Consider the following 20,444-nt stretch of genomic DNA (forward strand, 5'->3'; position numbering starts at 1 on the left):
TATTAAAATAATAAAATTATAGCCATTAAAATAGCCATTGCTATTAAAAAATAGCAAGTACCAGGTATCTGCTGAATCCATTTAGACTGTCTAAATATTTTTAAAATCAATTTTTAGAAAGAATTCCATTGAATTTAAAGGGCCAAGAAGCTTTTTTATTATCTTTGATTTCTTAGCTTCTTTCTTTCTACAGTGAACACAGAACATGGTTGATTTTGAACACAGAGCATTATCCTGAGATATTAAACTCAAATCTCTCTTTCTCTTTTTGTACTGGAGATCCAACCAGGGCCTTTGCATTCTATACAGCTGCTGTGTCACTGAGCTACATTCCCAGGTACCAGCCGGTTTTTTGTCTGCACTTGGATATAGAGGAGATCGATCACAAAACTTTTTAACTTTTATATGTTTTAATCAAAAGTCACTAAGCTTTAACTGTAGTTGTTTTGTTAATGTGAGGTGCAAAAATGCATCATAAGATGCCCATTTTACAAGAATGAGAAGTTTGAGGACAAAGGCAGCTGACAAGGGGTGCAAAAGAATCAGTGTTGTGCTCATATGTGCTTCATATGGTGCTTTCAGTAAAAGCATGGGAGCACTGTACATGAGTTTATTAGAAATGTGACTAGTATAAAGGAGACATAGGCCAAAGCTTACAAATAATGAGTTTATTTACTTGCAAATAAAAATTTACCTTTTATTGTGAATTGTATGCAATCAATTCTCACAGGACGTTTTTGTGAGATTCTATACACATAGTCAACTTATATTTGCAGTTGAAAAATAACTGAAGTTTCAAAATGAATGTAGGTTCATATTTCCATTTATGTTAATAGTTAAGACCAAAGTAAAATAACCTGTATTCATGTCAAAAATCTTCAAAAACTTTGTCAATGATGTGCGTGACTTCTTCTCTGAATCAGATAATTTTTACAGACTGGGAAAGTATTTCCTCGTTGTAAATGCAATAGCTAATGGCAAAACACCATGAAGTTTAAAAATGTTGAATCTACCAACATAGTGATCTGTGGCATGCGCCTTAAAGTCTGTCAGCCCCATGTTGGATTCTTAACTGTTATTTCTACTTGAGCAAGAAGAGTAGTCATTCTGAAATTATCCACATATCTATAAATGAAGGTAAGAATGTATGCTTTTTTGATTTTATACAATGAAGAATTTGTACAATGTTGCCATTTCTGAAGTATGTTGGACAAAGCACTGGTTTTGTGAAACTTCAAGTGGTATTAATTTGAGGGAAATTCTAGCTAAATTTGTTAGGTAGCTTTTTCCTCTTTTTTTCATTAAGTTTATTGGTACATTTTAGATCTACAATATGATGACATTCATCATTGGGAATTTGTACCTTTACATGATATATCTTGGTTTTTATTTTTCCCCTTTCCCCTGCCCTCCCTTCAACCCCTCCAACCCTCGCTATTTACAGAGACTTTGTTTCCATGTTTTCCTTTTTCTCATATATTTTCCTTTCCCTTCCTTTTTCCTTTTCCCTACCCCTTCAAGTTCCCCTTCCCCTTTAGACCTTTTCTTCCTATTTCACATTATCTAATTACACATTTTGATCCTTATTTACACTTTCATTTTCTCACACCACAGAAACTCTTTAGTATTTACACGTATGACCTATTTATTTCACTTAAGAGTAAAAGGAATATAACAAAAATCCTCTTGAAATGTATTTATGCATTGTTCTCTTTATACTATTTTGGTCTATTATATTTTGAGCTAAACAATGACAAATATAAAATACCCAGCATGTAGGACTGACATAGGACTATTTGTTTAATAAAAGAGAACAATAATATTACTAATAATTTTAAAAATATCCTATCTGGTACATAATGAAATATGGCCTTTATGTAGTCAAGGTAAGGTGATTAGCACCACTGGAGAAGTAAAGGTTTTGTATAAAATCAGAAAAGTAAAAAATATTAAAGCCAAGAATTATATGGTCCCATTGTCACCAAGAAGCCAAGCTTGATGCAACAATGAACCTCACTTTTTAGGTTCTGAGTATGTTGTGCCCTTGAAGAAAGAATTTAATTAAGACTCATGAGCAGCCATGTAGAAGTATGAGTATAATTTATTGTAAAATAGATACAGAGAGTATTACGCCTTCAAGCAAGAATGTAGGAAGTGCCACAAAGGCATCTGTACCAAGAGTGAATTTGGGGACTTTTTTATGAACACAAAGTTAATCCTTGGGAGTTCAGGGAACTGGGATATTTCTGATATTAATTGACATTTTACTACTTAGAAGGTATTTTGCAAAAAATGTCTTCCTGTCCAATTTGGATGGTCAGCTTTTGCTCAGGGATTTTAATCATGTCAGGAACCTAAAAAAGAAAATAAAGAAATGTAAGTTCTTACATTTAACTGGCCTAGCCCAAGACAAGAGGACCTTCAAAGAACATTCTCAATCCTGATATCACTGGGCTCTAGGCTTCGACATCCAGGAATGTCATATTCCTTGTTTTGGAACTAGACGATCAGGTATCAGAAAGATAGTGTCCAATGTGTATGTTAAATCGTCATTATATTCTGTGAGATTGCTTTAGGTTTGAGACCTAATAAATGATTATAAATATATTATATATTGATGTTTTTCTTTACTCAACTGACAATGCATACTGTTTTAGATATTCCCTACCACTTTTCCCTCAGACCCACCAACATCTAACTACCTTCCTAACATACCCTCTCAAGAATTGGCACTCTAAAATTATTTAGGGTATTGGTGGACAGTCATTCTGGCTACATTCTGCTGGAAGAGGGCCTTTCAGGGATGTAGTCAGGGTCCCCAGCCTTGCTAACTTTCAGTCCAAGAGGGTCAGTTGAGAAGTCTGATAAAGCTGACTAGATCAGAAAGATGCAAGACTGTATGAAGAAGGATTGACTATAAACAAGAAGAAATAATGTTTACAAGTCACTTAACTATATATGGCCCTAAAATACCTATTTTGGGCCCTTCCCCATTTATTCCTCAGGATGGCTAATGTCCAACTACCTGCTTAACAGCATTACCATATTTTATAGGTCCAGGTAGAATAAAACCAAATAAACTGAAAAACCTTTCAAAGTATGGACAACTAGTCAACCAGAAAAGTATTGAAAACAGAAGCAAAGCTAGGAACACAAATAATAATTTTTTAAAAAATGTTCTTGATCGAAAGGAAGATCCTTTTCAAATGATACCTTAAAAAGAAGTTGGTGTTAGTCAGCTTCCTATTACTGTGAAACAGACCTGATGTAAGTAAACTTAGTAAGAGAAAAAGATTGTTTTGGCTCACAGTTTTGGAGGTTTCAGTCTATAATCAATGGGCCCTGTTGGTGTTGGGCCTTTGGGGAGGCAGCACATCATGGCAGGGATTCAACAAGCTGCTCACCTCATGTGGTGAGAAGCAGGGAGAAATAGAAATGGCAGGTCCCATCACCCCCTTCGACAGCATGGCCCCAATGGTCAGAAGTACTTCCACTGAGCTCCACTTCTTAAAATGTCTACCACTTTTCTAGTTTGCCACCCTAGGGAGAGTAAACATTTAACACATAGGCCTCTGAAGAACATTCCAGACCCAATTCTTATCAGTCTTGATTAAAAATGAAGAGCAAATAGAGGCATCCTGACCAAGTTATTAGGAAAAATTACAGAAAATATGAATAGCTAGGAAAAGAAGTGCCAACCTGGGAAATTTAAGTAGCATGATAGACCCCCAACACTAGGGCCTGGGTGAGACCTTAGGAGACAGAAGTAAGCAGATAGGACCGGAATAAAGAGGAAAGTAGACTGGTAGGAAAGTAGAAAAATTGCCTGAAGGAAACTGGTTGGTATAAAGAGCTGATTTGCTCACTGTGAAGCAACAAAGAAAGAAATGAATGAACGAAATTATAATAATTGGGGGAAAGATCTGTCAAAACTGATTTTTTAAAAAGAGACTATTTGAATTGATGCTGGCTCTGAACTCTGAGCAGACCTGATGTTTGGGTAGACAGAGAGGTAACCATTTTAGTCTACAGTTTGGGGTTGCATATGGAGATCAGTCAGAAAAGACTGGGCTTTTTCAGAACCAGACTCAAGAAATAAACAATTGCCTAGTGTTTATGCAGTTTGAATTTGAAAAATTCAGATTTATGTGGTAAAACCTGCTGGATGAATCTTGTCATTTGATGGGTCTAAGGAATTTTCCCCCAAAGAGAAGGTGGGGACCTCAACTTGGCCCACAGAGTAGGCTTTTGACTGTCATCCCCAAAAAAGAATTTTAATATATCAGTGATAGGTATAGAAAGGTTTTATTAGGGCAGAATTAAGGTACAAACTCAGGCAGAATCGGGGGTTCAAGAGAGATGCATTATGGGACTATTCATGTGTTGGCGGGGTAGAAACCTGTGGAATTTATGAATCTGTAGATGCTTGGGCTCAATTTACAGGAGAAATGTGTTAATTCATCCATGGGCATAAAAGTAAAGGGTCATTCACAAGTAAAAGGCCTGTTTTACATGGGAAAGTTGTAGACCCAATGTATTGCATTTTGTTGTTGTTTTTACTGGTCCCACGTAGTGGAGATTGAACCCAGGCCTTCACTAGGCAAGTGCTTTATCTCTGGGCTTCAGGTTAGATTTCTGCTTTTTACCTTATTTGCTAAGCCAATATTCAGACTTAATAGAATCTTTAAGAGACTTGGATGTAATGGGTCCAGAAGAAACACACGCAGACACACAAAATCAGAGACTAGGGAGTATAGCCATGGAGTACAGATATGGATAACTGTGAGTAATTTTGTGTCCTGAAGCTTCAGTCTTTTTAAAACACAATTTAAAAGTTACAAATTTCCTTGTCTTTTTTCTGCCTGTTTTTATTTCTTCTAACTTACCTCAGTTTGAGGTCCATCTTTGGCGATTCATGAAATATGACCTGTTCTAGAACAATACTTATGTAAAAGGGAATGGAAAAAGAAGGGTGGTGAGGCTTGTGAACAGTGTCCTAGTGGTCAGTACTGGAAGAATCAGGATTCATATGAGGAACGTGGGACAACAGTGTAATTGAATTTTACAAGTTTGGAGAGAACTCAGCAGCAGATCCCAGTCAGTGCTAAAAGTCTGTTTGAGCATATTAAGTTATATGTCTGTCACCCTACACCTGGCTTCAAGAAACATATGATAATTATTATCCAAATTGTTTAGTAAAAACTCAAGAGAAAGCAAACAAAAACAATAAAACAGTGTCTTTTTAGAAGATTGTATAAAAATTAGCAATTCCATGTAGTAATTATGGGAATCCAAGAAACAAGATGAATCCCTCTCATCCTTCTGAGAAATTCCTTTGATGTAGAGTTGAGGATTTCCTTCTGATTTTACTGGGAACAGTGAACTTTAGGACGGATGATCTAAAGCCTGTATAATCTTTCCAAACAAAGCTCCGGTGAGCTTCATGATGTAAGCCCATCAGCACCATGTGCCAATTGAAATGCTTGGACAGAAGACTGTGGTGGTCCTTAGGCTCCTTTCAGTTTATCAAGGACGTCTGTGGTCTCTCCTCAAGCTCAGGTTTTTGATATTTAAGAATTAAAAATGAGAACCAAGTCATGTAAAGATACAAGATCCCAATAATGTACATAACTATACTGTATCCCTAAAATATACCAACAAACTCAATAAAAGAAAAAAAAAGAATTAACAAAGCAATCCGTTAAGAAATAAGCACTTCAAATATGACAAAATGAAAAAATGGAAGCAAAGTCTTTGTAAACAGGGAGGGGTGGAGGGTTTGAAGGAAGGGCAGGGGAATAGGGGGAAAATAAGAACCAAGATACATCATGTAAAGATACAAGATCCCAATGATGAATGTAACTGTATTGTGTACCTAAAATGTACCAATAAACTTAATTTTTAAAAAAAGAAGCACTTCATTACATGCCCTTTGAATTATTTTGGCAGAGCTTCTTTTAAACATCCTGCAGCCTGTTTTGCTTCTGCCAAGGACACCATCGTGCCCCTGGCATTCCCTCTGACCCAGTCCACAGAAGCAGGGCAGGCTAAAAATAGCCACAGTGAAGGCAGCCAGGGCTCCCATGCCGCTCTGAGGATGTTTTGGCATTTCTATTCTTTCTTCTTTTTTTAAATGGAACAATGACACTTTATTGCAAATATAAACAGTGGATGAACTTTTGATACATCTAAGTAGCCATGCTATATATGAAAAATGCCCTAGCACAACTATAGGTATATGATTAATTCTAACCAAAATAAGTATAAATTGCTATGCAAAAATTGGTGTTCAGTTTCATTCTTAGGAAAGAAAACACATTCTGAATATTATTGTACTTTACATTTTTTAGCCTCATTTAAAGTTATATAAAATTATTATTATTATTATTATTATTATTATTACAATTAGGAAATAATACCCTGGAATTATTTCAAATTTTATATGGCCTTTTATGTATAAAGGTGACCATTTCTTCTCACCTTCAACGTTTTAAAATTGCTAACCTGATAGAAATAATGTGTCCTATTTTAATTTTGATTTGAATTTTGATTTAATTTTGATTTAACTACTAGTGAGATTAAGCACTTTAATGTATTTATTTTACATTTGTATTTCTTTTATGAATTTCCTGTGCATGTTTTTTGCCACCTATAACATAAGAGGGCTTCTTTTCCAGCTGTAAATATTGTGATATTTTATCATGCTCCAAGTCACATAGCCATCCAATGTCAGACCAGGGTGTACAGCCCATCTCTGATGGTCTTTCAAGTGCCCTTTATGGGTACTATAACCTGTTTCAGAGCAGGAGTACCATACTTTCCATGGTGAATCCTTTTTTCTCAATTAGACAGTTTATGTTACTTAATTCTTACATCCCTCTTCCAGCCTGTATGTGTTTAATTTCAACATGACATCCTTTGTCCATGCACTTGACAGCTGTAAGTAGCAATGCTAAGTCCTTATGGAGAGATAACCTGGACTCCAGTTGAATTAATATTTAAGACTTATCCCTGATGATAACTGTAGGACTTCAGAAGTTCATTTTCTCAAATATACTCAAAGATACAAAGTTCTGCCAAGTAAATAAATATTTCTATTTTAATTTTTAGTTTACTGAACTTCAAAAAGAGATCTCTCTTTGGTACCAGGGATTGAACTCAGGTCCTTGAGCTTGCAAGGCAGGCCACCAAACCGCTGAGCTACATCCCCGGCCCCAAGAGATCTCTTCTTGATGCCATGGGAAAGTGGTTTGGATCACTGACCTGTCTTCAATCTGCTTCTCTGCAAAGCAGTTGTTAGGATTGCATAAATCTAGTCTGGGGGCTGCTGAAAGTAGGGAATTTGGGAAATAAGGGTGGATTGAAAGTATTTCATTATAATTTTTTTATTTTCTTGTCAAAAAAATTATACTCATTTTTAATTGCCTCTTGAGATCTTGAGATTTTTTTCCTTATAATTTGTATTACCAGGCCAGAGATTTAGCTCAGTGGTTGCACCATCTGCCTCACAAGCACAAGGTCTTGAGTTTGATCCCCGGTATCAAAAAAACATTTTTTTTTTATTACCTGTGATGACATAAAACTAGTCCTTATCACTGAATGTATGAACAAACATAGGCCTTGTATCACTTTTTAGTACTAATTCCTTCTGAGAAGCAAACAAAATGCTTCACAAATAGCTGGGAGTACATAATGAGCCATCCCAGTGAGCTATCTAATTCATAAGGTGTAAATCCTATGAAACTCTAAAGCCTATATTAGTGAAAGAGGAAATATTAGGAGCACATGAAATTTGGAGAAACTCTGCCATTAGCTTCTCGTTTTAATAACAATAACAACCTATGTTCATACAATTTTAAATATACTATGGCTTGTTTTAGAAAAGGTCAGAGGCACATATACTGTCACTTTAAAAATTTGGTAGCCCCATTTTTTTCTATCTCGCCAGCCCTTGCATACCCTCAGATATCTGTTCGATCTCATTGTTTCTTTCTACCTGCGATCTCATCGGAAAACATCTCCCCTTAAAGATGTCTTGTACAATCTTAAATGGCCCTGTAAGCTGAGTTGAATAATGCAGATACCTAAATTCAACCAACCAGTGAATGCAATCATTCTGCTCTCAGTGAAAGCAAGTGGGAATATTACTGATTAAAAGCACAATTTACTCCGTAAATATGAACATTGGTTTTGTCTCACAGGCTACTTTTGGTTTATTTCCCCTTTGGTCAACATTTCTTAAATATAATTTGCTCTGGGTAAAGTTAAAAGGCTTAAAATAAAATTTATATTATTTTTTAAAAATGATACATTTATCTTGCTAAATTGTTGACCTATTATAAAGTGCAAGGTTCATTCAAACTTTATCATGCCTTCTCTTCCCTCTCTCTCTCTCTCTCTCTCTCTCTCTCTCTCTCTCTCTGCACTGGGGATTGAACCTAGGAAGGACTGAACTGCTTCTCCAGCCCCTATTACACATTATCATTATATTATTATTAATGGGATACTGCGTGATGTTTCAATACATGTACTCATTGTATACTTTTTAAAATCAGATTAAACATATCTATCTCCTCAATTTTTTTTTCTGGTGAAAAAATATGGGTACTTTGTGAGTTTATATGTCATCCTTGAGCAGGGCCCATGCAAATCTAAGCATCTTTGTATTTTTCTAATTTTATTTATTTATTTATTTATTTATTTATTTATTTATTTGGTTTTTTTGAAACAGGTTCTCACTATGTAGTTAAAACTGACCTGGAACTCACTATGTATCCCAGGCTGGTCTCGAACCCACAGCGATCCTCTTGCCTCAGCTTCCCAAGTGCTGGGATTACAGGCATGCGTCACCACACCCGACTTTTTCTAACTTTAGTATACGTGCAGCTTGAGCAAATAATTTTAGGAAAAAACTCTAGAGTCAATGATGACAACATTTGCAATTCACGTGGAAATTGTCAAATCACACAAGTCTGCAGCTGACTGGTTTTCACCAGTGTTTAGTAGGTAGCTGTGGTAGGTTAAATGCTTGAGTGCAAGATGGATCAAAGTTTAAAACACTATGGCAGAAAGCTACCAGTTGAGGAATGAATATCCATTTTCTACTTTTTCATTAATAAGAGAATTTCTATATTTTAAGGAGCTGCAATTTCTAAGATAAAAAACCTACACATTTCATTTCCAATATTGACAGAGTAACGAAATGTAAGAAAATGCTACTGGTTGAGGGTCTGCAACAGCGATGGCGAACCCTTTAGAGCTTTCAATGATAACAAGCAGCCCCCTGCTCACATATGCCACTGGACTAGAACATCTCCTGGTACAAATAGGACAGAAGGAGACTGAGACCACACTGGCATTGAGCAGCATCCTTACCATTCTAAGAGTGTCTAAGAATGTGCTTTGAAATAATAACAAATAACTCTTTACTAGGTAAAACCATTTTTTGTCCCTCAAATTGAATGTAATTGTTCAGAATTTTTAAAAATTGCTTTAACAAAATTTGTATTCTAATAACACATGCAGAAATAAATAATGGTCTTTTGGCAGACGATACAGTTATTTTAAGCAACATAAAACTAAGATGTACTTTAGATGGTCTTTATTTAAATGTATATCTTACTAAATAATGCTTTGGATGAAATAAATATTTCATAAATAAAAGGGTGATATTTTGCACATAAATAATATAATTTTATCATCTTGAACCAGACATCAGACATTTAAAATATAATTTTTATCAATTTTGATTATTTCAGTTGCAAATAATAAAATACAGAACATGATTCTATATAAAATTATATAGAATATAGTATGGAGCAACATAACAATAAATTAACCTTTTAGAATAACTTAATAATTCAGATTTCATATATACAAATAATAGTTCTTATATAATGAACAGGTTTTTGCTAAGAAAAACATCACCTCACACTGATTCTGTGATCAGACCTCTTCTTTCTTAAGAAAATCTGCTCTAGAATATTTAATTGGGGCCAATCTTACACTGTGTCCAAAGCAATAGGGCCTGGATATAGCCAGACCTGCAATGAAATTATCTTTTTCCTGGTCATTATAATTAGTTCTCTAATGAAAACTAACATAAACTAGAGCAATTGAATCCTTAGGATGTTTCCTAAAAAATTGAGAACTACAATTTCTTTCTGTTGGTAGGAGAGGAGGCTAGGGATGCCGGTGGATGTCAATTCCGTCACACAGAAAGGACTGACCTGAATCACACTAAACTCCCAACCTGAAAGCATGGTTTGAATATCTGGATGCAGCTGTGTCTGAAGACCCACAGGCCCTGTTACATATGACTGTGCTTCCTTTCTCTTTAAATCAGTATGAATTGAATTCTGCTGTGTTATCCAAGAAGCGTCCTGGCTAGCATAGTACTGGTACTAGGATTAGAATATTGTAAGTTTTGAATGAAAAATGTGAAATTAACAAGTTGCAATGAAGATAAAGAAGACCCAGACTTTTACCACTGCTTTACAAGATGGCAAGAATTATTAGCATCTGCTCTGTCAACTGATTAATAGCTATTTTTATCTGACGACACAGGCCACATTACCACTAAGATGAGACAGAATACCAGGATGTTGTAGTTTGCTAGGCATTTCTTGTACTGTTTAGTACAAACTTAAATACACTAAACACCTAAAAACAGACACATCTAGAAGCAGACCAACAAATAATCATAATAAGCGTAGTCTTTGTTACTAGAGGCCAGACAGTCATGACCTGTGACCGTCAGATAACATTGGCCTTTGGAGACTAGAAAAGCTGAATATTCTGATCCACTATGAAAAGTTAATATGAAAAAAAATAGAGAATAGGAAAATAAAGATCAAGACAAGGAAGAGACAGAGAACTGAGTAAATTTTGGTTTTGGTTTTAAGAGTCTTTAAATACTTTGCTGAGTATTTTCAAATAGCTTGAGTAGATATTTATCATAGCGGATAATAGGTCCTTGAAGTCCGGCTGTTTCACTGCATGAAAACAATGAAAATATTTGGGAAAATTATCACAGTAAACTAACTGACTTTTTAAATGTGTATTAATACTTATGTGTTCTGCATTGTGCTACATTGGTTCTATAGAAATATGGGAATAGATAAGCTTTAAAAATGAACCTAGTTTGTTCTATCAAAAAGCCATTCAATGATAATTTTTAAAAAGCTCTGTATGAGCCACATATTAATATAGAGTGAATATGTTCATCAGTGTTCAGTTGCAATGAATATAATCACACTAGCCAGTTTGAATACAATATAATATTGACAATGGATTTTATAATTGCTAGACATTCATATACAGTATTCCTGTGGATGTTCAATAACAAAAACAGTGTTTTGGGTAGAAAATGACTTTTTTACAAAGTATTAAGTGGTTTTAGAATCACAAAGAAGGCTAAAGAAACACACTCTCACGCGTTTTTTGGACACTGTCTTTGTGACTCTGCTAAACTAGGGAGCACCTGCACCAGGACTAAAGGTAAGGACCCTGCCACAATGGTGTGAGGCTATGATGAGAAATGTGCTGTAGTCAGGAAACTGTTATCTCTGTGGCCAGCTCCCAACCATGCAGGGCCCACTGCCCTTCATGCCAGAAAAAAAAATGGATGCCTCATGTCCTGCCACTCAGCCCCCGTGAACCACACAGGATCTCACATCACACTAAGGCTGCCACAAAAACCAAACAGCACTGAAGAACAAAGCAGAAGCAGAATTAGTAAAATATAATTTCTACCTCATTTCTGCCTGCCAAAGGGGTTTATCTTATCTTCCATACCTATATCATATTCAGAACCCTAGCTGTAAGAGTTCCTTAAAAATGTGATTTTAGGTTTTCAGTCTTTGGTACCAGAAGGTCAAGTAAAAGGACACTGGATGAGACAGTGAGTGAAAATCCTCCAGGTCTGTGCAGAGAACCCCACCACTGGATAGTAAGCTGAGAGGACAATATGCTGATTTTTTAAAAAATTATGTTTCAGAAAGCTTTTTTGCTATTTAGAAGATAGTTGCATATCGGTTTTAGGTTATTGATGCTTTTAAGCACCAAGTGTTAGTTTGCTTTTGCTTCCCAGGTTTTTTAGAACTTTAAAATAGAAAGATTATGTCCCTTAGGTATTTTTTAATTCACATAATAGTCACTCCAGTCATAGCAAATGTGGTTGCTAATTTTGTACTTTTTTAAAACCTTAGTCAGTTAATTAAAATTAATAAAATTCAACGGTATGATAGAAGCAAAAGTGGTTTTAACCCACTTACCAACTTCACTATGTTTACATAAAATCATTACAAAGTGAAATGGAGAAATAAAAGTCTATGCTCAAATCTATTTATTATTGCTGCCATAAAATTCTACGACGTGACCATAACTTTCTCCAAAATATCTTCTCTCTTTTTTTGATAATTACAGCATATATCAACAGTAGATTTTCTCTCCAAATTAAAACAGAAGAAAGAACACTTTACCTTGAAAATAGAATGACTCTGCATAGAAGAAGTGTGACTAGTTGTTACGGTTTAGATCTAACATGTCCCCCAAGAGTCTCGTGTTCAGAGGTGAGGCTTCTTGAAGGAGACGTGATTATGGAGGCTCAATCCTCATGAGTAGATTAATCCCTTAATGATTTCCTAGCTGAATGCTATTAGGCAGTAGAACCTGGTCAGAAAATGTGGGTCACTGAAGGCATGTCCTAAAAGGGTGTATTCTTGTCCCTAGTCCCTGTCCTGTCCTGTCCCCTCCCCTCCCCTTCTTTCTTCCCTTTTCTTCCCTCTCCTTTCCCCCTTCCTCCCTGCCCCTCCCTGCCATGTACTGAACAACTGCCCTTCACCACATCCTTCTAGCCTGCCACTTCTCCCTTGACAGCCAGCTAATCATTGACTGAATCCTCTAAATTCTTGAGCCAAAATAAACCTTTCCTCTCTTTTAAGTTGCTAGTCTGATATTTCATCTCGGTGATGTGAAAATAACTAATACAGTAGTTGATCAACTGAGTATATGAATGCCAAAGCTCAGCAGAGAGTGTTCCAACTTTTGTGTTTTTAAGAATGGTTTTGATGTTGCTATGAGAGAATTGTCATTTAAAAGCTGCTAATAGTCTTTATTTTGAGAGATGTAGAAGTTAAATCACTTTTTCAGAGATTTTATTTGCTTAGTGCTAGTAAACAAATGATCCTTTTAATTTAAGAAAAAATAAGGCAAATATCCTAAGGATAAGAGAATATTAGAATACTTTTTAGATTTCATAAGGCACTAGGATCTATTGGTGGTGAAAAAAAATTAGGTATATTCCCCATGGCTTTATTTGGGGGCCAACAGACTTTGTAGTACAAACCTTAAAATCTTTTGCTGGAGGTTCAGAATGGTCAATGAACTAGTGTGTCATAATAGAAGGAGTTGATAGTCAAGGTCAGAAGGAACTCTGAGCAGAAATTCATCCCAAGGAAGCATCTTGTCAAGCTTTGCTCAGCAGCAGTATTGTAGCCAATGATGTTCATTTGAGGCATGATTACTCCTAATTGAAAACTTTTCCCAAGCAAGTGTCTTGTCTGGGCTGATGACTTCAGCCTCATGTCAAAGTCTTGGGTGTCAGAGATTAGGACTGGAGGAGTACTGTGACTGCCTGTAATAAAATGACTCTGCCTTTGAATTCTAACAGCTGACCCCTAAAAGCAATCACACTAAGGCATTTCAACTCACTTTGGCATGAAACATCACAATTCAACTCAATAGAATGGTGGATACCTGTGTACTCAGAGGAAGTGATGCAATAGGAAAGCACACCTTGGCTAGGGGATGGACAAGACATTTTCTTGACCTTTGAAGCTATAGAAGTAGATTCTTTAGTCTAAAAACTTTTCAAAGAGAAGATTTGGAAGTGAATTCCTCAAAAAGACACTTGAGTCATACCTTAGGCCACCTAAGTCCAATTTTCAGGAGGTGGGGATTAAAACTCATTATATTATTCAATTGCAGCCAAGGTTAAAGACCACTGGGTTAGATCATCATAAACCAAGAATGCAATATGTACTTTCATTTCGACCTGTTTAGAAGCCTAAAATCTTTGTTAGGTGCTAAATGGAGTGTAGGCCTTGTTAGTGAATTTTTACTAAGAATAGATGTGTATTATTTGTTTTTTTTTTCAATTTGTATTAGCATATATTTGCAGTATATAACAATAATATGTTGGGGAGCTGGTACATGTGCATAACACATCTTAATCTTTTATGTCCCTTTTCTTTCCCCTCCCTCCCCCTGTTTATTAACGTTCATATACTCCTTTGTTCAGCGTTGGTAAATATTATGCATACTTTGAGTTCCTATTTCTTCCACATCCCATATCCTCAACTAGATGTTCAAACAGAATGGCATTTGGAATACAATTTCTTGCCCTCTGGCAAGCAAGGAGGCTGCATTCAACTACTTCAAGTGCTAGATGAAACTATAGACCCCCTCATTTCTCTCAAACAGATCTCGTTCAGTTATTTAAATAAGAGAATAAATTGACACAAAGTGTTCTCCTAAACTCAGTTTCTTCAATAAACATAACCATTTTCTCCTGAGATTTGCATTGTTTGCTATTTCAGACAAGTTTGGAATAATTTCAACTAAGATGAGCCTTCTCTTTTACCCCAGTGTGCTCTCATTCTGTGACAGATGACAAGCATCTTTCTTCCTATGGCCTGAAGCGGGGCATAGCTTGCCTCCCACAACTTCCTCTGCTCCCCTAGTTGGCGGACTAGGACAGCTTACCTGTGTGTCCTCCCTAGCTATCTAGTGACTGTTTTCCTTCATCTCACTCTAACATGAAGACAGCTTGACTGTCAGTATGGTGCCCTTACCCATCTCCTGCCACTTCAAATGCTACTGTTGCCTTTTTAAAGAAGGGGATGGGGAACCTGGCATGGCAAAGTTCAGAGAGAGAGGGATCTTGGTCCATTGTTGACGTTCCCGATCCCCTCAGGAGGCCTTCCTAAGGATTGCCTGGTTTCAGCCCTGGCCCCTCACTGGAATGTGGTCATAACAGAGGAGGCACTCTTGGACCTCTGCACCAGTCACAAGCCTGCACTTGGACTAGTGTCAGGCGTGCAGCTGCTATGTAGCCAACATACACTTTTAGTGTTAGTCTAGAAGAGCTCACTTCAGTGTACTGACCTCCCTGTGCTGAGCACAGACCCTGTTAAAGACTCACTTTGGTATTCCTCTAAACCTGCTCTCGATTTATTTCTCAGGTAATGTGGGATTCTTATCCTGAGTAGTGTGGATGGAGCAGTCAGTTGGAAAGAAAGCAATAAATATTAGGGGCTGTCAATACTGGAAAACTCCAGAGACCAACAGGCAATGGAATTCAACAGCAGAAATCAGCACCCAGCAGTAAAACCTGTGGTGTCCAACACAAGCCAGCACCAGATGATGGCATCTGGTGGCAGCAGTGGCCAGCAGCTGGCTGTGTCAACTGTTGGCATCCAGCATTTTCCAGTGTCATCTGATGACATCAAGACCACTAGCAGAGTTGCACTTTGTGGATTCATGATTTCTATCTGAACAGAGGAAAAGAACCCTAGGTTGGTTGGTAGTAGTTATATCTGTGCTGGTTCAGAATGATCAGAAAGGCAAACAGGGAAAAGTACATGCTTATTCACATTTATTCCAATCTAAAGAAAGGTAGAGAATAAAAATTTTAGTTCAAAAGTAACTCACTGCTCTTTGCAAGGTGGCTGAAAGATATTAATTATGATTAAATTTCTAAAAGACAGAAAAACTTTCTAGAGCTTTTGATTTGGAGGCTATTGTTTGCAGGTGATTTTAAAATGTATTTTTAAAATCCCCATTGTATTTCACCAAGGACAGCTTCGTAGGTTTCCATAGTGATATTCAAAATGTGTAGGAGCAATCAAAGAGAATGATTGCACTAATAGTTGGTTTAGCATTTCTGTTGAATATGATGGTTACCTAATATTTTAAAATAATTGAGCTTTTTTTTTATAAAGGTCTTCATTCCTTAATGGGTACATTTAACATTGTATGTCTTTTTTATGAAATGAGTAATAAAACCCATTTTATTAAAATAGTCATAAAGAAACTGAAAATTACTCTGGTCAGACCTTGCTTTTATGAAGATCATGTGAATAATACTTCAGGTAACTACCCAGACAGCTTTTTTTAAACAACTGTGTTCAATGTCATGTCAGGAAGAAGGATGGGAGTGTGTGAGCAGCTACAAAATAAATAGATTTTTGAAGGGTTTATATCATATTCAATCTTTTGACAGACTGTAATTGGACCCTGGGTTCTGTCTGGGAGTTAGTTTCCACTATGGGTAACAACTAAAGTCAATATACATACATATTCTCTAAGAAATAAGGAGTAGAAAATAGTTGACATAGATTACAAAAACCCTCAGGATGCTTTTTTTCTTGATCTATGTACATACTATGTGGAATTGACTGATTTAGGAGCCAGATACCTATTGGGTCTTATGAGTTAACACTGAATCATTTTGGCAGGAAGTGTTTTTTGCTTTGTTTTATTTTTTCTGGTACCGGGGATAGAACTCAGGTCCTTGCACCTGCAAAGCAAGCACCTGAACCAAGGAGCTAAATCCCTGGCCCTTGAATCATTTTGGAAGCAAAGAGAATTAACAAGATGTCTTATGGCATTTATTTAGTAAACAACTATTTTCCCCAGTTGCATTCCTAGGATCCTGATGAATTAACTGCACAGTGGTAGTCCTTAGGGGAACATTTAAAAAGTAAAATAAGGCAAAATTAAAGGAATATTATACTAGTTAACTGTTGAGAAGAATAATCATGAGCAGATTAGCAGAAGGAAATAATTTAACTTTGGAGGTAAAAACTTTCAAAGTGTAGAGGGATAAAGTGCTCCTTTCCTATACTTCAGTGTATATTCTTGAATATATTATTACTTGATGCAGTTAACTGTTCCTTTCAATTATTATTTCCCTCAAAACACATGAAATTTTAAAATAAGTCAGTCCGGACATCTAATACTGCATCTACATTTTTTCCCATGGTAGTGGTTGAGACTGTGTAGATATAGTGATCTGATAGATTTACATTCTGGGGCGTTATCAAACAAGTACACACTATGGGCTGAATTTGGAAGTTAGAGCCTCCAAAATGTGTAGGGTGTATATTAATGGCATCTATTACTGTTTCCTTAGGTGTTGATGACAGTCTTTTCTGTTCTGGGTTGAGCTTTTAAAGTATGCTCAAGGGGAATTAAGCCTGGAGCATTAGCATTACTAGCTGGAATTCATTCATGGGGCAGAACACTGGAAAGGAAAGAGATATGGAGGAAAAGAATTTGAAAAACCTACTTAAAAATCACCTTAAGTCTTCCACCAAATATTAAACTCTACATGTGGAATAAGATCAAGGTGACTTGGCACAAAAGAGCTGTTAAGCAACAATGAGCTGAGTGTAGATTTAGGGGTCACAGTACTGGGAAACATTGGAATTTTGGTTAATAGACTGGAGAGATTTCACTAAATCCCCTGGACATTCTACTGAGACTCTGAAAAATCTTTGCTTTATGGAAAATCTACTCTGTGGTAAAAGTCAGTAAATGCTGTCTGTAAAAAAAACAAAGACTAAATAATTTTTGTTGGCAGGCCATGCAGTCCTGCTTCTACTACTTGTCCCTGTCATCACAGAATGGAAAGAGCCATAGGTAACATGTAAAGCAATAAGCACAAGTTGTTCTGATACAACTTTATTCATAAAAACATTTGGTGAGCCTTATTTTTCCTATAAGCATAATTTACTGACTCTTAATTCTGTAGCAAAGCTTAATATAGTTTAAAATGTCAATATGCTCCATCAGTAATTAATTGCCTAATTAAATCTAAATTTAATATTCTTTAAAGACAATGTGGTAAAGATTATTCACAATATATTATGCATGATTACATGTATACAAAAAATTGCTAGACATACAAACAAGCATAGATACTTGACTCAAAAGTAAAAAATATTCTCAACAATGTATAATAAACATTATTTTTGAGATCATTAAGAAAGACTCTATTTTAAGCCATAATACAAATCTCACTAAAGTTAAAATGGTGAAAATTATAGAGTGAAATTCTTTACCATATAAGAATTAAATTAGAAATTAATAGAAAAATATTTGGAAAATATCCAAATGTTTGGAAATCATTATGTTCACATAATTATGTTCTAGTACTCCCTATGAGTACTAATAGCACTCATCTCTAGGTGTTTTGTGAGGTTTAAATTCAATAACTGATCTAACACTTAGAATCTAGCATATAATTAACACTCAGTTAGTATGAACCCTTCCTTATAATGGAAAAGTGGATACCTTAAAGTGCTCATAGTTTAGTAGGAGAGAGACAGAATGAGAATAATTGCATTGGTAAATACTGATAGAACTACAATATTAGTGAGAGTATGAGATATTCTTTTATGTGCAGTTTTAAGAAAAAGCATCATCTAATTGATTGAGACAACCAAATATGCATACTTCAGTGTGCTACAATCACTTAATTACTTGATTGGAATAACAAATACTGAGAAAGAGGAAACTCCACTAGTGAAAATAAGCACTCTCTTAATGGCATGGCTTAGTTTTTATTATAAATGACTTAAATGCATTCCATTTACGCAATCTCCTAAAAGATTGTTCAATTGTAGTAATAACAGAGAATTTGGCTCTTACCTCAGAAAGACAGGAAACATAATTAAGAATGCAAAATCACAGCATCTCCCCTGTAACTATACTATGTTTCTTCTACCAGCACCTGGTAATTCTTTGCGTATTTTTGTATCCCAGAGGAAATCATTTCCATTGTCTAAAGCCGTGTCTGAATAGGTTGAGTGCACCCAAGAGTTGTGTGCTGTTTTCCACCCTCATCAAATGCATCTGCTAGCTGACTCCTATTGTCTTCTCCTCTCTCTTTTTTTTCTTCTCTATGACTATATTGAGAATGATCAAAAAGAAAATTCCCACTTTGCCCAACTACATGGTTAGGAAAATTGGTAAATAAGTCAGGAAGATTTAAACCTAAGCAATCAGAACTCCAAGTAAGCCCTATACAACTTGCAGTGATGGCTTGCAACTGTCAGTAGACAAGCTGACAATCATTGAACTTGTTTCTGTGCATAGGCTGAGTAGTAGAAAACTCTGATTGATGGGATTTTTTAGCATTTTAGAACATAAAAGACTATGTTTGGGATATGTTTCACTTATTCCTTCTCGTTCTTGCTGTTTTTCAATTCAGCTTTGATATGCAATATATTGTCTTATCTTTTATTTACCCTTAAAGAGAAATTTGACAATTTTTAATTACTGTACACATGAATGGACACTATCAAAAAATGCAATATCCAAGCAAATCACATAGAAACTTCTGTTTTCATGAGACATCAGACCAGTTTGAAGATTTTGTGTCCTCCAAATCTCTTTTCAAAACTAAAGGGTTATTCCTACTGGCGATAATGGTCTGAACACCTCCGAAAACATTTGTTTAAAAATCTTATCAATAGTCAATTTTGGCTCATTCATGAAGACAAATCTTGAGAACATACTTGTTTTTAATCTTAAGTAACAAAAAAAAAGTGTAGTTGCCTGGTACTGATTCTATCACTTTATTTGTAGAGTATCTTTCTCATTGTCTGTTCTGGTTTTCTCTTTTGGCTTCAATATTAGAATCATGTAATAATTATACATGTATCAGCAGCTGCAGCTTTATACCTGCCCAAGTGCAAATTCAGTAGAATGTAGGTCTCCTCACTGACCTGGATCGAGTTATATGGTTGGATTAGTAGAATACTCCACTTGACTTAGGTAAATAACATGATCTTTCCTGATCCTTATGACTGAACATTCAGGAAGGATGGTTTCCATGGAAAACTTTGTGTGTTACTAACAAGGAAACAGAAGAAATGGGCACTAATAATACAACAAATTTCATCTATTAATAAGAATGAACAATACATGAAAAATGCTCAGCCTTACTGGGCACTAGAGAATTTCAAAGTAAAGCACTAAGATACCATATTAATCCAGAAGAAGAATGTCTTTCATCAAGAAATCAAATGAACAGACATTTCTCATACAAAGAAGTGAAAGCAGCAAGAAAATATATGAAAAAATGTTCCACATCACTGGTCATTCGAGAGATGCAGATGAAAACAACACTAAGATTCCACCTCACCCCACAAAGAATGGCTGCTATCAAGAAATCACACAATAACAAATGTTGGCGGGGTTGTGGGGAGAAAGGAACCCTCCTCCATTGTTGGTGGGAGTGCAGACTAGTGCAACCACTATGGAAATCAATATGGAGATACCTCAAAGAGCTTGGACTGGAGGTTCCATTTGACCCAGCCATCCCTCTGTTGGGTATCTTTCCAAGAGAACTGAAAGAATCATATCACAGAGAA

The 20,444-nt window shown here is 35.9% G+C and overlaps 1 long non-coding RNA gene, 1 other non-coding gene and 1 pseudogene across 5 annotated transcripts in view; 2 read left to right on the forward strand and 1 right to left on the reverse strand.

Annotated features, from left to right (window-relative positions):
- LOC104858558 overlaps positions 1-20,444 on the forward strand; it is a 92,173-nt gene that overhangs the window by 51,580 nt on the left and 20,149 nt on the right. The gene's annotated exons all lie outside the window — the stretch shown is intronic.
- LOC117285054 lies at positions 8,594-8,688 on the reverse strand (annotated as a pseudogene).
- Positions 13,472-13,614, forward strand: LOC117285104. Its single transcript, XR_004516085.1, has one exon. It is a non-coding gene; the product is annotated as a U4 spliceosomal RNA (small nuclear RNA).

This window comes from Fukomys damarensis, unplaced genomic scaffold (assembly GCF_012274545.1).
Source record: "Fukomys damarensis isolate Sample0158 unplaced genomic scaffold, DMR_v1.0_HiC HiC_scaffold_5, whole genome shotgun sequence".
Lineage (NCBI taxonomy): Eukaryota > Metazoa > Chordata > Mammalia > Rodentia > Bathyergidae > Fukomys > Fukomys damarensis.